At 43.4% G+C, this 16507-nt stretch overlaps 1 pseudogene; it reads left to right on the forward strand.

Annotated features, from left to right (window-relative positions):
* Positions 1 to 3118: 3118 nt before the first annotated feature.
* Positions 3119 to 16075, forward strand: LOC125729428 (intersectin-2-like; annotated as a pseudogene).
* The last annotated feature ends 432 nt before the right edge of the window (positions 16076 to 16507 follow it).

The following is a 16507-nucleotide window of genomic DNA, read 5'->3' on the forward strand; positions in this document are numbered from 1 at the left end:
CGTTGCCTCTTCCTCCACAGCTTCTCAGAGCTGTTCAGATACCCTTTAGGTGCTCCATATCAGTCAATGCTTCCTCGCTGGATAGGGCCTGCCTTCTCATCAAATTCACTTTCTTTTACTTCTGCTTTAATATTATTATTATTATTATTATTTAAATTTTTTTCCTCATGTGTTGAAGCAGGTCCCACACACCTACCAGTCCAACAGCAAGTGCCCCCCCTCTGTAATTTTTATATTCATGTTTTTAGTCTTTAAAATTGTTCTTGCTTATGATGCAAAGCAATTACAATGCCAGTGATAGATGCTGATGCCATATTTAAAGTATAAAGCATATCATTTAAACAGCTTTTTGGGAGAGCGTGAAGGTATGTAGAGTCATAGTCATTAACTATTTAAAACATATTTTTCTTTCAAAAATGGCTTTTTACCCTAAGTGCAATGAGTATCCTAACTTTTTTTTGTTTGTTTGTTAAAACGTCTCTCACTGACAGTTATATCTGAATGTTACTGCGCAGATGGAAAATCTGGGATAATCTGTGCAGGCAACGGTGCGTTTACGCTTAGCTTGTAGTTCAGTTATGGGCTACGTACCGTTGGGTAATTGCATAAGTGTGTGTGCGTGTGTTCACAGTATGAATTCACATGTACACAGACACATGCTTTCCATTGGTAGGTTTTTTTTGCCAACCCCATGAGTGCAAACCTAACCCTAACCCTAACCCTAACCCTGCTAACCCTAACCCTAACCCTAACCCTAATCCTCTCCCTCTACGAAATCCCATGGCTTTAGCTATAGTACTGTGCTCAGTGCTGGTCAACCCATTAGGTGACATAGGCAGCCACCTGGGGTGCCATCTTTTGGTGAGGCGCTGCCTTAGCCAGCCAATATCACTTTGTCGCAGACAGGGGGCCCTGGTGGTGTAGCTTGCCTACGGCGACACATGAGCTTCAACGATTACTGGCTGTTTACGTACTTCTTTAAGTACTGTGTTTTGCCTATGGGTATAGTGTGTAGAATATTCGTCATACATACCTAGACTAAGGGGAAACCTTTGTTGCCTTACATGTAGTTGTGTATTTTGAGGGTGTTATTTGTTATAATGTATGGAGTGGAAGGGTATTCAAGCAGGCAGTCATACACTGGTTGCAGCCTTCATCTTTTCCCTATGTGGGGGTCGGTGAGCCATTCGAGGGTCAAAGTTCTGGTCCTTGCTTCACTGTTTGCTGTTTTTTCCGAACACTCGCGGCGGGCTTTGGTGGACTTTGGTTTGCCCTGTTAGTGCCCCGGTGCAGTGTCTGCCGCTTTCCCGCCTGAGGGGGTTTGGACCAGGATGCTGTGAGTTTTCAGCTGATCTGCCATAATACTGGAAATGTTTTAGAATATATTTTTTTTTTGCTTTAAGTGACCTTAGGGAGGTAACGTCAATGTAAATGCCCCCCCCCCCCCACCAAGATGGAGTGGTTAATTCAGGTAATTATATGCATAAACCTTTAACGAAACAAGGCCTGCTGGTGTTTAACAGTACATGTTTTGCGGTTTCTGGGTTCTAACAAGTTTAAAAACTAGTTATAACTAAGATACATGTCTTTATTTAATAATAATTGATACTTTATTGAGCCCTATGGGGAAATTCTCTTTACGCCACCCCCAGTTTGCTTTCTGTAAGTGACAGCAAGCTGGCCGCAAAGGGTAGCCACCCATAGCAGCATCCAGGGAGCTGGGGGTTAAGGGCCTTGCTGAAGGACCCGCAGATGTACTGAGGCTGGGCGAAAAAACGAGGCTTTAGCCCACTGAGCCTCACACTTTGCTTTTTCATGCAACTTAAAATGAAAATCTGCCTTGCAGTTAGATACCATTGATTATTTGGTTATTGATAAAATTCAGATGTTAGATGGGCTAATTCTTTTTTTGGTCACTAAGGTTTAGACTCTGAAGATTATCCTTCTGCATGGTGCCTGCTGACTATTTGGTCCATGCCAGTGTAACTATTAGCCAGAGGTAAATTCATGTGTTGACAATGTCCTTGGAACAAATGCTAAAGAATCGTATTACTCGGTTAAGGATAAAAATGGCAGATTTGGTGGTTTATAAAGTGTGGTCTTTTGCTCTCACATCAGGGTGAAACTCTCTGTGCCTCAGTGTTCAAGAAATCATCACTGCTGCGGCACTTTGTAGTAAAACTACAAGCATTTTGAATGTAACCTGGTTTGCCCAGATTTTACTCTTAGTTGTATTGACTTATTTTATTTTATATGAAAGTGCAGTTTAATGAAAAAAAATGGATGACTGTGATATTGTGTGCTCAGTCTACAATATGTGTGATTACTTGCAGTAAGGCATAGAAATGTCTGAATAAGGTATTTAACAGCTGAAAAATATCCTCTACTTGGAAAACATTTTGCAAGCAATTAAAGGTTTGCTCTGTTTATGCAAATTTGCAATCTGTTTATGCTGCTGGCAAGAGAGATGCATTTTGAATGAATCCCTTGCATTAATTGTTAAACAGTCTATGCAGTTTGAGGTTTCATTTGGCCCCACTGGGAATTTACCCACAGTGCATTGGCAGTAGTCAAGTCAGTTTGTCTGTGTTAAAGTTCCCAAGCTGTGTTACTTTGAAAATGTGCTTCAAATTATACATATGTACATTTATCGTGAAAATAAAGGATTTGCTTAAAAAGCACCTGCTTTTTTTTTGGCAAGTCATTGTCTTACACAAGGATGGTGTGAGGTTTGGTTATTAGCGTCTAATATATATATATATCCAGGACCAGGTTATTCAAGAAGCTAAGCACTAGGATGGTTACAGTCCCAGGCAAAATGGGTTCGAGAGAGGAAACCTGGCTGCGGTTTTTAAGGCTTGGGGGATGAGGCTCATGCAAAAAGGCGTATTGAAAGTTACCCAATGGAGTTTCAGCGTCTGCGCGCATCTGAATTTTCAGCAAAAGGTAAGACGGACGGGAGGGTTGTTCTCGCGCAGTGACTTAGCGACAGCTCCGGGGTAGCGGCTTCTCAAGCCAGTGGTTTAGCCACATGTTTGGGGCCACGCAAGACAGCTGCTGACCGCGGCTGCCCCCCCCCCCACTCCCACCCCCACCCCCGTCATCCCCGACCCTGCAGGGTGTGCTGACCTGACCAGCCTGGACACCATGAGTCCGCAGGAGAGGAAGCGACAGGGTTACATCCACGAGCTCATTGAGACGGAGGAGCGATACATGGCTGACCTTCAGCTGGTCCTGGAGGTATGATCTGCAGTGGGGCCCCCGTGAGGTCTTTGCACTTCAGTCTGCTTTAAGCATTTGCAGTTTTGAGTTTTTATATTCTTGTCATGGATCTCATGTATAGGGCTTTGAGTGTAGGTTTTTGTGCCAGAACATGTTTAACTTATTTTCCCTAACATTTTGTTATCCCTCTTAACCTTTACTAACCCTTTCCAACTTTGCCGTCTCTCATTTTTTTTTCTCCAGGTGTTTTACAAGCCCCATGTCTGAGTCGGGACGCCTGACAGATGTTGAAATGGCCATGATCTTCGTCAACTGGAAGGACCTGATTATGTCCAACACCAAACTTCACAAGTGTGTCTTTCCACAAGCTTGTTTCTTCTTGGTAGCTGAAATTCTTGGGAATGAAACGTGATCCGATGCTGCCACCTTGCTCTAGGAATACGAACTGCGAGTATCGTGTCCCACAACAGCAAATGTCATAGGCAGAGTGAAGTCCCAGAAATAGAGAAGTGCCAGGAAAAGGAATTATCTATGCAGTCGATGGATAATAACAAAACAGGCTGCACAGTTTTTTGCACTTAAAGATCATGGAAACTGGAATGTTTGTTGAGAATGGCACTGGCCAGCATTCTGTTTTTGAAACTCACCTGAACTTTTACGAAGAAATTGCTTGGTACTGGACTTGGCGGCCTTTGCGGTTTTGGTGATTGTGTTTGTGAATGGCAGGGCACTGAGGGTGAGGAAGAAAACGGGTGGCGAGAAGATGCCGGTGCAGATGATTGGGGACATCCTGGCCTCGGAGCTCTCGCACATGCAGGCCTACATCCGCTTCTGCAGCTGCCAGCTTAACGGTGCAGCCCTGCTGCAACAAAAGACTGACAAGGAACCCGAGTTCAAGGACTTCCTCAAGGTGAGGAATGGTGGGCAGCAGCCCTGGAACAAATGGGAGGGGTAGATAGTTCATTGTTAAAGGCTGTTCCAGAGCGATCGGTAAGCGGGAGAATTGCAGCCGTCCAAATGTCCTCAGTGAAAAAGCGGTAGCGGGTTAAATGGATGTTGAACTGTTCTTTGTAATTCATTTCAGAAGAAAATAAAGATATCTTGCGGGCCAATACTATGTTCTATGAGACCTCTGGACTCAACTCTTCTAAAGCACCTAGACTGAAATTTAGAGTGGTGCTTTAGATAAGGACGTAGGCTAGGGTTTCTGACTCCTAAGTGTGTGTGTGTCTCTCTCTCAGAAAATCGCTACAGATCACCGGTGTAAAGGTATGCCACTGTCCAGCTTCCTGCTGAAGCCTATGCAGAGAATCACCCGCTATCCACTCATCATAAAGAACGTAAGTCCTGCACATTGTCACCCGTGGTCCCTCCTTCAGTGTGCGATGTGGGAGGCATGACGAATTAGCCTCATCCAATTTGCCTTGGATTTAGCTCAATTTGGGTTGCTGCTACGTATGACTTTGCCCTGCCAAAGATGCAGTTCGTGTCAATTCCTTTGGGGACCAAATGATAATGGTTGTGACCATCATCATGGTCAGCAAATACAAGAAAGAATGTGCTGTTTTGCTGGAGTTAAATACCAATGAAATGCAAAAACTTCAGGCAGAAGAGTGAGTGTTGGGGAAAGCGCCCAGCGTTTCCACCCCAACTCCACATTTACGAGACACACACAGGTTACAGTTTTACTTGCAAGGGTACCCACACTCTCTGCAATGCAAACTACAGCAGAATGTGTTACAAAGGGTGGTTCCCCTTGGCTTCTTTATTTATAGTCAATGGGGGGCGCAAGAGAGGGAAGTGAGATTCTTATCTAAGTAGGCAGCTGTTAACCACCTACTTAGAGTACAATAGCTAAGAGTATGTGGCTAGAAGATAAGAAATAACGTATACATATATATTTACACTCATTGCTGATCATACAGAAATGATTAACAACTGTTTCTTCAACCTAACAGTCCCTCCTGTTTATCATGACAGTATGATCAGAAGCATCAACATTGTAGAAGTTGCAAAAGCACTTTAGGTACAACCTTCATTTAGACCACATTGTCATTATCCTGGAAAACATTTAATTCCGTTTCTTCAGGTCCGAGCCCTGCACGGGTGCTTTCGGCTCGGCCGTCATTATGAATTATATGTCTTCTTCATCGCCATCGCTGGAAACAGGCTCTGTCTCTATAGTTTGGGTAAGGGAGAGAAACATTGTACTGCGTGTCCGAAAAGCAGCATTAAGAGCTTGATTAATAAACATTTTCAAACATGGTATAACAGTAATAAAACAACAGAAAAATAAAATGAAAAACAAAAGAAGAGGTAGGCATGTTTTCATCAGTATTGACCACCATGTTCCTGTAATAAACCAGTCTAACCAGGATGAGGAGGACTGCGGTCGACTGTCCATGGTCATCACTTTTTGTAAGTTTCGGAGGCGGTCTAAGGCAGATGTCATATTGGGTGAGTGCACATTGTCAGGAATGTAAGTGCAGCACGTTTGGTTCAGGAGGACACATACTCCTCCTTGTGCGGCTGTCAGTAGGTCTAATGCCATACGATTCTGGATTACCATCTGTCTGGTTATGTCTAATTGTTCATTTTGTTTTTGGTTAATCAGTATCGAATCATTCATAAATAGACCTAGTCTATAATTTAGAGTTTCTACGCGTAGCATGAGTTTTCCAATTCCTAGCCCAGGGAACAGGGCCAGCATAACTTTACTGCCTGTTCCCCACAATTTATGTTCAGCGGGCACGTCGGTTCCCCACACACTATCATGGGGTTGTATTGATATCGAACGCCTTCTCCTGCTTCTGAAGAAAGTTTTACTTTCCTGTGCTATCAGGAAGGTGTGATCTGAAACAAAAATAAGAGCGCACACTCCAAACCAGTTCGGTGGTAAGACAAAGTATGCACGAGGTCCACACAACCATGCTACTCCGTCCACCCAATATGTTCCATTACTGGGGCGAAGCATCGAAATTGGAGATCCATACATGCTGTCTACATATGTTAGGTTACAGTTCGTGGTGTTTCCTCCTATCCATCGCGTACCATTATCTTGCTTAAAACAAATGGCATGCTGATATGTCAGTGGGTCTCGGTCCATCAAGACAGAAAAAGGAAGTGAGACATTAGTTTTAGCAACAGCGAAGTCTACCCAGAAATCCTGTATACAGGTACCATTTTGAAACCCAACGTCATCTGGGTAGTTTCCTGTAGCCTCCTGATACTTAATTCGGACCACTGTCATTCTATTAGTCCCAGGTATAGTTATGTTCACATCTTCCCCTGCTAGCGAAAATATAAGGGAAAGACGGCTCTGGTATCCTATTCCTGCGAAAGAAGCAGCGCACTTGGCTTGGGATATGTTCATAGCTTTACCATACACCGTAGGTCCTTCACTATGAGTGGGCATTACTGAACAAACATAGCAATTTGTCACATTTTTCGCTGTTACAGTATCATGTACATATCGGTACCAGTAGTTTTGCATAAATGGATGTGAGTGGTCAGCGGGCAACGGGCGTAGATGGAAGTCATCATGGGTCCATCGCCGTAGGTGCTGTAATGGAGCTGGTGAGAGCCAGGACAACCATACAAGTCCTACAACAAGAATGACCCCTAGAGTCACTTTACCACATCCCCACCCTATCAGGGCCATCCTAAATAGAGTGCAGCTCAGTTGTTTTCTTCACCGGGTTGAGACAACAGCACCCTATTGGTTACTGTGCCTTTGTAGCGGACTTCCACTGCTACTCTGTTGCTGAGGCCTCTGATAAGGGCTTGATGGGTTTACAGTGACTTTTGTGTATCCAGGAAGGTCGTTCTGCGATCTTTACTGCTGTTGGTGTTGTGAGGAGGACTTGATAAGGACCGTCCCACCGAGGTGTGCTCCAATCTTTCCGCAACAGGACCTTGACCAGGACCCAATCTCCCGGCTGCAAGTTATCCTGTTGAGTAGAAACAGAATTTACCGGCAGACTACTGGGGCTATGTTTTTGTTGTGATGTTAGTAGTTTACGCATCCAATCAGCCAGCGTATTTTCTCGGTCTGCTTTTTCTATGTCATTCATTTCAGTTGCTAGGGGAAATGGTCTACCATACACTATTTCAAAAGGTGTTAATCCTGCAGGAGTGGGAGTTATTCTCATCCATAATTTTACTAGAGACAAACATTCTGGCCACGGCCTTTTTGTCTCTTCCATTGTCTTTTTTAGCCTTGTTTTAATAGTGCCGTTGGTCCTTTCCACTAAGCCTGCGCTCTGGGGGTGATACGCACAATGATTCTTAAGCGTAAAACCTAATGCTTGTGAGCAAAGGGACATAGTCTGATTTACAAAATGAGTCCCATTGTCTGATCTTATAATATGAGGTATGCCATAGGTAGGGAAATAATGGCTTACCAAACATTTTGCAACGGTCATTGCATCACAATGCTTTACAGGGTATATTTCTACCCACTTAGAAAAGGTGTCTATAATAACTAGACAGTATTTCTTTCCTTGTGACCAAGATAATTCAATAAAATCCATATGTACAACTTGAAACGGATACTCAGCTGTGGGGAACTGGCCACGTTTTGGTCTGATGTTTCCTTGTGCATTGTGTTTACAACAAATTAAGCATGTCCTACAAAATTGTTTTGCATAATCAGAAAAATTTATAGCATAGAAATATTGTTGTATGATATGTACCATCCCTCCTGTTGAGACATGAGTATTTCCATGGCTCACCAAAGCAGCTGTTTTGTATAAATTTTTTGGTAGGATGGGCTTGTCATTCATATAGTAAACTTTCTCTCGTTGTATTGCTCCTCTTTTGATCCAACTTTGTACTTCTATTTTAGGAGCATGAATCTGTGCATCACATAGCACATCGCTATCTATAAAAAGAATGTCTGCCACTGATAAGGTAGGTTGTTTCAGTGCCGCTTCTTTGGCGGTTTTATCTGCAAAACTATTTCCTGCGGTTTCTGCAGAGTCATCAGTCTGGTGTGCTTTGCATTTGCACAGTGCAAAGTGAGTCGGTAAATGCACAACGTCTAATAATCTAAGTAGCAAATTCGTATGAGTAAGAGATGTGCCCTGTGATGTTCTAAAACCTCTATTTTTCCAGACTCTTGCATGGTGATGGACAGCTGCAAACACATATTGACTATCAGTGTAGATAGTAAGTGACTTGTTCTTGAACAGTTCACATGCCCTGATCACAGCATAAAGTTCAGCCGCTTGTGCTGAACAAGTAGAAGGGAGTGCATTGGCTTCTAACACTTCAGTAGATGTAACTACAGCATACCCAACTTTATTTTTTTCCATATCATTTTTTGATGCTGAGCCATCTACATAAACAACTTCTGATCCTGGTATAAAAGTTTGCAGAATATCTGCTCTTGGTTTTGTTTGTTCTTCTATTGTTGCTTTGCAAGAATGTGGCTCCCCATCCTCTGCGGTAGGGAGAAGCGTACTAGGGTTCAATAGGCCACACCGCTGAAGTTCAATGTTACGTTGTGAGAGCAAAAGTGACACTAAGGTAAGATGTCTTGTATGTGTTAAGAATGGAAGCGGTGTCTGCAACAAGATTAGAGACACAGAATGAGGAACTTTAAGTATGAGGGGGTGACAAAGTACCAATTCTGCTGATACCTTTACTGCTTCTGCAGCAGCTGCACAGGCCTGTAAACACTGTGGAAAGCCAGCTGCTACTGCATCTAATCGTTTTGAATAGAATGCTAACGGTCTCTCTTTTGCTCCGAATGGCTGTGTTAATACTGCTTTCATATAACCTTGATTAGCATCTACACATAGGGTGAATGGTTGTTGATAATCTGGTAGAGCAAGGGTCACATTGGTTTGCAACATTCTTTTTAAATTTGTAAAAGCATTTTCTCCGTCCTCAGTCCATTGTATTTTGTCCTTTAGAGTCATCTCCTTCCCGTATATTAAATTTTGCAAAGGTTGAACTAGAAAAGCATAATCTGGTAACCATTCTCTACAATAATTGCATCTGTTGTTTAGTCTGTGGTTTAGGTGCTTCCTGTATAGCTTGTTTCCTTATCTCTAGCAGCGAGCGACCTTTTTGTGAAAGGTTATGCCCTAAATAGACAACTGTCTTTTTGCAGTACTGCAACTTCTGTTTAGAAGCTTTATGTCCAGTATTGTATAAATGCTGAAGCACAGTTAGGGTAGTTTCTTTGCAATGTTGTTCTGAATCTGCTGCTATTAAGATATCATCCACGTATAGTAATACCTGACTATGTGATGGTATTTCACAGGTACTCATAGAGTATCTAAGGGCCATGGTATATACATGTGGGCTTTCAGAAAATCCCTGAGGGAGTCTAGTATATGTATATTTTTTCCCTTTATAGGTAAATCCAAATAAATGTTGAGAATCAGGGTGCAATGGTACTGAGAAAAATGCATTACTAAGATCCACTACTGAGAAGTAGCTTTTATCAGGAGTCAATGAGTTGAGCAATAAGTGTGGGTTAGGCACGTCTGGTGCTGCATGTTGCACTATGTTATTAACAGGTCTTAAATCCTGCACCATGCGCCATTTCCCTGTATGTCCCTTCTGGACTGGAAAGATAGGAGTGTTGCAAGTGGCTTCAGGAGCCTCTCGCAATATTCCTGATGCTAACATGTCTTGCACTACAGGGGCTATACCTTTCTCTGCTTCAGGTTTTAATGGGTATTGCCGGACGGTGTTCTGATTTCACAGTTACTTTGTAAGGTGGGAATCCCTTTACCAGCCCTACATCAGTGGGGGAGGACGACCACAACCCTTCTGGAAGGCGATCTAGATCTGGACATGATCCCTCCTCCAGGGTTGAAAAAATTTGTCAGGTTGGGTCCTTTAAGTGTGTGGTGGGAGTGGTTTGAACTCTCCATCCCAAAGGAAACCGCCACACATTGTGTTTCTCATCATAGCTCCAACAGGAGCCAGATACGGGTTGGTAGTCATTGTAACTGTGCATAGAATCTCGTAAGAACATCTCTACATCTCTCCACTGCATCTGGGGTGGTTTTGAAAGAGATACGTGTGGTGTTCTCTCTCTAAATACAGCTTGTTGCTTGTTAGATAAAATGACTGAGGCTGCTGAAAACCCAGTGGTGGGGTTAACATACATATATTATACAAGTGTCTTGGAGGGCATGAAACGTTTTGTCATAGACGTAATCTGGTCCAAGGGTGTCTTTGTACCACATAGTGACGTGTAAGGCATCGTCAGGCATGAACTGGGCCTGTCTAGGGGACTGCTTTTCTCTAGTTTTCCGCAATAATTCTCGTGTCTGTGCAGTTCCCCCTAGGTCCAGAGACCAGTAATATTGTGGTGTTGTGGTTCCTTGCACAACATAAGCTTCCTCATTTACGATTGCTTTCATGCCAGTGGCTGTGGCAACCACGCTAATGCCCATTTGTACCATAAGGTCTCGACCTAACAAGTTAACAGGACAAGAAGGGCTTATTAACACCTGTGCTTGACATTCAAGTCCAGTTTCCTTATCTTTTACTGCAACTGGGTTTGTTAACTGATGTCTGTCTGTCTGACCTCCTGCCGTTTTTATATTTATGACTGATGAAGAATATGTGACTCCGGGAGGACTGGAGGTTAGGACAGTCCTACATGCTCCAGTGTCACACAGACATTCATATACTTTGCCGTTTATGACTAACTTCCGACTTGGCAAGGTTTCCCACTGCCTTTCTGCTAATAACTGACACACTGCTTGTAAATCTATTTCCTTATCTAAAAGGTCTTGTAAAGTGACCTCCGTTTCCTTTCTTAAAATCACCTCTGTTTTGCCTCGGATGGTGTCGGTAACAGGGGCCTCCGAGGGGGGTCATTGATCATTGTTTTCAATGGAGTTTGGGTTATATGGTTGTTTCCCTACTCTACAATTCCTAGCTAAGTGTCCAGGTTTCCTGCATGTCCAGCAAATGTTATCTTGCTGAGACGAATTCCTGTAATTGTTTCTGAAAACACCTCTCCCCCTTCCTCGGCCTCTTGACCTTCCTCTGAATCCTCCCCTCCCCGGAGGATTCATTTGCACTAACGCTACTACATCTGAGGCGCTGAATATTGTGTCTGTCTTTTCCTGTTTCTGCGCTCTCTGCGCGTGTTGGGCATATTCTAGTGCTTGTTGGACTGAACCAGTATTCTGATGTACCCAATGTTTGTCAAGATATTTTCGCAATTCGGGCTTTAGGCCTGCGACAAAAGCTCGTTTTAGCTGTTGTTGGTACACTCCTACTGCCTCTTCATCAAATGGGATCCCTGAGTTTCCTCTAAATACAACTCTCATTCTATCCATAAAATCCTCAGGTTCCTCTCCATCTTTTTGTTTACATTGCGCTATTCTGCCATAATCTGCTCGTCTCATAAACACTATCTCTATCCTTCCATGTAATTGTTGCATACTCTGTTTTCTACGTACATCTCTTAACTTACTTTGTTCCAACCATGCATCAGAAAAAACATATTCTTTTTTTCTGTCTTTACCTTCTTTCTTATTGGTAGTCTGTAACATCTCCAGTTTTAAGTTTAGCTTTTATACAAAAGTCTGTGAGCTTTTATATATATCTGGAGTGTGGAGTTTTCCTTCAAACCCATGTTTTTTCCTCCATCTACTTATTTGTCCTGATCCTGGCTTATATCCTTCCATAAACTTCTCATCTCCCTCTAGTTCCATTTGTTTACTTTGATTCTTCCCCATTGTTACCTTTTAATGGATACACTACAAAAAATAAAAAATCCTAAAAGCAAGTATCTGGCATGAGACCTCAGGAGGACACTAACACGGCCTTCTACTGCTCCCTATTAGAGCAGCGGTGTTAGTTTTCAGGGATGAAACCCGTCCTTGATCCTTCAGTCACCAGTATGTTGTTGCTTTTAGGGTGGATCGTGTAGGTTAATCTAAAACCTATAAAAACACATCCACATACATCAATATATATATTTCCAACAACGCCTACTTTCTCTCCCGGTTAATTTCGGCTAACCTCAACCACATGCATGTCTTGGCCACCTACTTATTTAGGTGCCGTATCTCTCACTTGGCCACCTACTCACTTAGGTGCCGTATCTCTCACCTGTATAGTGTGCTCTCTGATCCGTCACCGAGGTCCTTCAGACATCACCAGACGTCGAGCGCAGTTCTAACCACCGGCCTGATGACGAATTCACATCACAGGTCTTTCTTGCACCCGACTTCGAGTGGCTGTCGACAGACTTCGGTGTCGCTTCTCTCGGCGTACTGGAGACGTCTTCGGGGTTCCTCGGATCCGGCTCGAAGGACCAAATTCTATGTTGGGGAAAGCGCCCGGCGTTTCCACCCCAACTCCACATTTACGAGACACACACAGGTTACAGTTTTACTTGCAAGGGTACCCACACTCTCTGCAATGCAAACTACAGCAGAATGTGTTACAAAGGGTGGTTCCCCTTGGCTTCTTTATTTATAGTCAATGGGGGGCGCAAGAGAGGGAAGTGAGATTCTTATCTAAGTAGGCAGCTGTTAACCACCTACTTAGAGTACAATAGCTAAGAGTATGTGGCTAGAAGATAAGAAATAACGTATACATATATATTTACACTCATTGCTGATCATACAGAAATGATTAACAACTGTTTCTTCAACCTAACAGTGAGTATGGGTATTGTGAAATGTTGGATGTCAACTGTTACAAAACGTGCTGCACCAGTTTATTTATGGATGGATGGATGGATGGATGGATCTGATTAACATCAAACCGCCAGTAACTTCACTCTACCCTGAACTCCACAGTCCTTGTCCAAAGACAGAGTTCATTCTTAGGCAGGTCCCAGACCTATTTCCAAATCTCCTGCTCCCCAGATTCTCGAGAACACTCCAGAGAATCACTTGGACCATGGACACTTGCGGGAGGCTCTGGACAGGGCCGAGGAGCTCTGTCTGCAGGTCAACGAGGGGGTCCGGGAGAAGGAGAACTCCGACAGGTTAGAGTGGATTCAGAGCCATGTCCAGTGTGAAGGCATCACTGAGGTGAGCACATCTAATGCAACTATATCACGAAGCTCTTGTCTATAGCCTGGGTTTTATATAATCTACAATATTCCCTCCTGAAGTTCTTAACAAATGTTTGTTTACATGCACAGCCTCTAACAAAGTCGTCTACAGAGTTAATCCTACTACAAGTTAGGGTCTGGATTTTTGCAGCTTTCCTACAGTTTACTGGACACTTCCAATTGTTCCATTTCCCTACAGAACTTGATATTCAACTCCTTGACCAACTGCCTGGGTCCCCGAAAGCTGCTACACAGCGGCAAGGTCTATAAAACTAAGAGCAACAAGGAGTTATACACCTTCCTCTTCAATGACTTCCTGCTGCTCACCCAAGCAGTGAAGCAGTTCACCTCATCAGGGACGGATAAGCTCTTCAGTCCCAAGTGCAACATGCAGTTCAAGATGTACAAGAACGTGAGACTCTTTTTCATGCTGGGGAGTAATGGAGGGGGCTAGCAATACCAGACAGTTACATTTACGGCACAAAATCATACATTGCGTTTTAAATGAACTTTTCATATCCATACAATTCGGAGTAGAACTTTCTAGAAAGAGGTGCCATTTCCTTAGTTGTATGTTTAGCCCATTTTTACGGGCTTTCTCTACTGTGTGTACTTCCAATTTAATGCGAGTCTATGACCCGATTTTGGTCTTCTATCCAACCAGCCCGTGTTTCTAAATGAAGTTCTGGTGAAGATGCCCTCCGATCCGTCTAGCGATGAGCCAATCTTCCACATCTCCCACATCGACCGTGTTTATACTCTCAGGACAGAGAACATCAATGAGTGGGGAAGGAAGGGAGTTAGAGAAGAGACTAAGGAGAATTGAACAAGGAAGCTGTGGCTTCAGTCCACAAGGAGGCTCCCTCGGTGTCCTGTTCTGGTAACAAATCAGGTGTTTCTTCTTATTTAATCAATCAGGACTGCCTGGGCGCAGAAAATCAAAGCTGCTTCAGAACATTTCATAGAGACTGAGAAGAAGAAGCGAGAGAAAGCTTACCAAGGTGAACTATTTTATTTGCATTTAATCCTTTTCAGTGTCTTAGCATAACCCTTCAGTCCAGTTTGATTATGTAATGGTTTTATTCATCTGTCTACAAAATTGCTTGTCCTTTTCCTATTTAATTTAGTTATATGTATGTGTGTGTGTGTATATTTATGTATCTGTAATATAAAATCCTCTAAGTCACCAGTATATATTCATTACCCTATTCAGTGTTTCAGAACCCTGACCCCATGTTTTAGTCCATGTTGGACGTTTCACAGCCAGAACCTACAAACCCCATGAGCAAGAATTTGTTTCTTCCAACCAGTTGAGCATAGAGAGTCAGTCAAAGGCTACTCAACTGGTTTGTAAAAACAAAATCTTGGTCTGAGTTTGTAGCTGAGCACTGGTTTTTCCTGAATTTGAGTTTCCCTCTTTTACACAGCCTGTCCTTCCAGTGAACACATCCGTTGCAGTTTAAGAACCTACTACTTTCCCTTTTGGTTGCTGTACAGTCTATTTATGCAGACCTTCATTACTGAACCCTTGATAACCCTATCATAGACTGCAGTGCCCCATTAACTACAGTTTTTTTTTCCAGTTGCTGTATCTTATTTCTGCCAATTCCTTGGGAGTTCCTTGCATCTTAACTTCTTTATTATGAATCTTATTTATTGTTCCTTGGTCTTTCGACTCATGCATCACTTGCTGTATGCATTTCCAGCTCGTTCCCTGAAAACCAGTGGCATTGGCCGCCTGCTGGTCACTATTTTGGAGGCCACAGAGCTCAAGCCCTGCAAGCCCAATGGTGAGGGTCAAAGGTCAAGTCCTATCTCCCGAAACTCCAGCCGCTAACCCCCTAATGCCTTGTACCTCATGTATGGCTTGATGGTTGGGTTTAATGGTTTTTTTTGATGGCCTACACCCTCCAGGAAAGAGTAATCCATATTGCGAGGTGACCATGGGGGCACAGTGTTTCACCTCCCGGACAATAAATGACACAATCAACCCCAAGTGGAACTTCAACTGTCAGTTCTTCATTAAGGACCTGTACCAGGATGTTCTATGTGTCACCATCTTCAAGAGGGACCAGTTCTCTCCCGATGGTTAGTCCTTTCTTCAGATGTTTATTTCTCCTCTTTTTACACGTTGACACTTCCTGAAATTCGTCTTGGGAACAGTTCTGATGTTAAATGTGCTGATGTTAAATTTCCCTTAGAAAAATTTGGGTGTCATATTTGAAGTTTCGTCTTGTTTTTTTTTTTTTTTAATTTAACTTTTAATTTATTTTTAATTTATTTATTTATTACACGTCATTTTAAGTTTCTCCATGGGGTATCACTGTGGTTTCATGCTTCAGGGTTCTGGTTCCATATCCTCCCCCTGGTTCTGTGTGTGTGAGTTTGAACATTCTCTTTGTATTTGTACGGGTTACTCCTACAGCCCAAGAACACATACAGATGAACTACGTTCTCTACTTTATGCCCTGGTATATTCTGCAGTCTCACTGCAACCCTTCTACTAGATAATTTCTTTTGTGTTTGACCGTTTATTTCTTTCCCCCCCCTATTGCTTAATTTCTTTCATTGTGCCACAATGGCCTGTGTTCTATTACTAGCGTTTGATGGTGGCCGCTTTCATCATGGCTGCTTGTATCATTGTTAGACTTCCTGGGCCGCACTGAAGTTCCTGTGGCCACCATCAAGAAGGAGCTGGAAAACAAGGGAGCAGCGACAAGGCGCCTGCTGCTGCACGAGGTGCCGACAGGCGAGGTGTGGGTGCGCCTGGACCTGCAGCTGTTCGACCAAAAATCTCTCAAATGAGGCGACGCGGATTGGTGCCATGCCATACGCCCCCCGCCCCGCCCCCGCCTCCACCCCGCTTCCCAAGACAAACGGACAGAGCTGAGGCTTCCTGACGAGATGCTCATTCCGATCCCCGGAACCAGCGGCAAGCATCAGCAGAGCAGGTTCTAGGCTGATGCCACGGGCAGTCCGGCTCCAGCACAGACAGGGTTCTGCCATGTTCACTCGCCAGGTGGCGTCTGTGAGCTGAGAGCTGTATGCCAGTGCTGCTGGAGACCGTCTGGACTCCTGAGTACTTCTGATAATGTGGACGTTTGACACAAATGCAAAATATAGGAAAGCCCTTTTGGGACTGATTATTGTTTACCACTGGATATGGTAATATCTCAGGTTTTTGTTTTTCCTGTCAGTTGTTTATAAAACCAAAAATATATTATGTCAATATCTTAT

This window comes from Brienomyrus brachyistius, unplaced genomic scaffold (genome assembly GCF_023856365.1).
Source record: "Brienomyrus brachyistius isolate T26 unplaced genomic scaffold, BBRACH_0.4 scaffold664, whole genome shotgun sequence".
In the NCBI taxonomy this organism is placed as follows: domain Eukaryota; kingdom Metazoa; phylum Chordata; class Actinopteri; order Osteoglossiformes; family Mormyridae; genus Brienomyrus; species Brienomyrus brachyistius.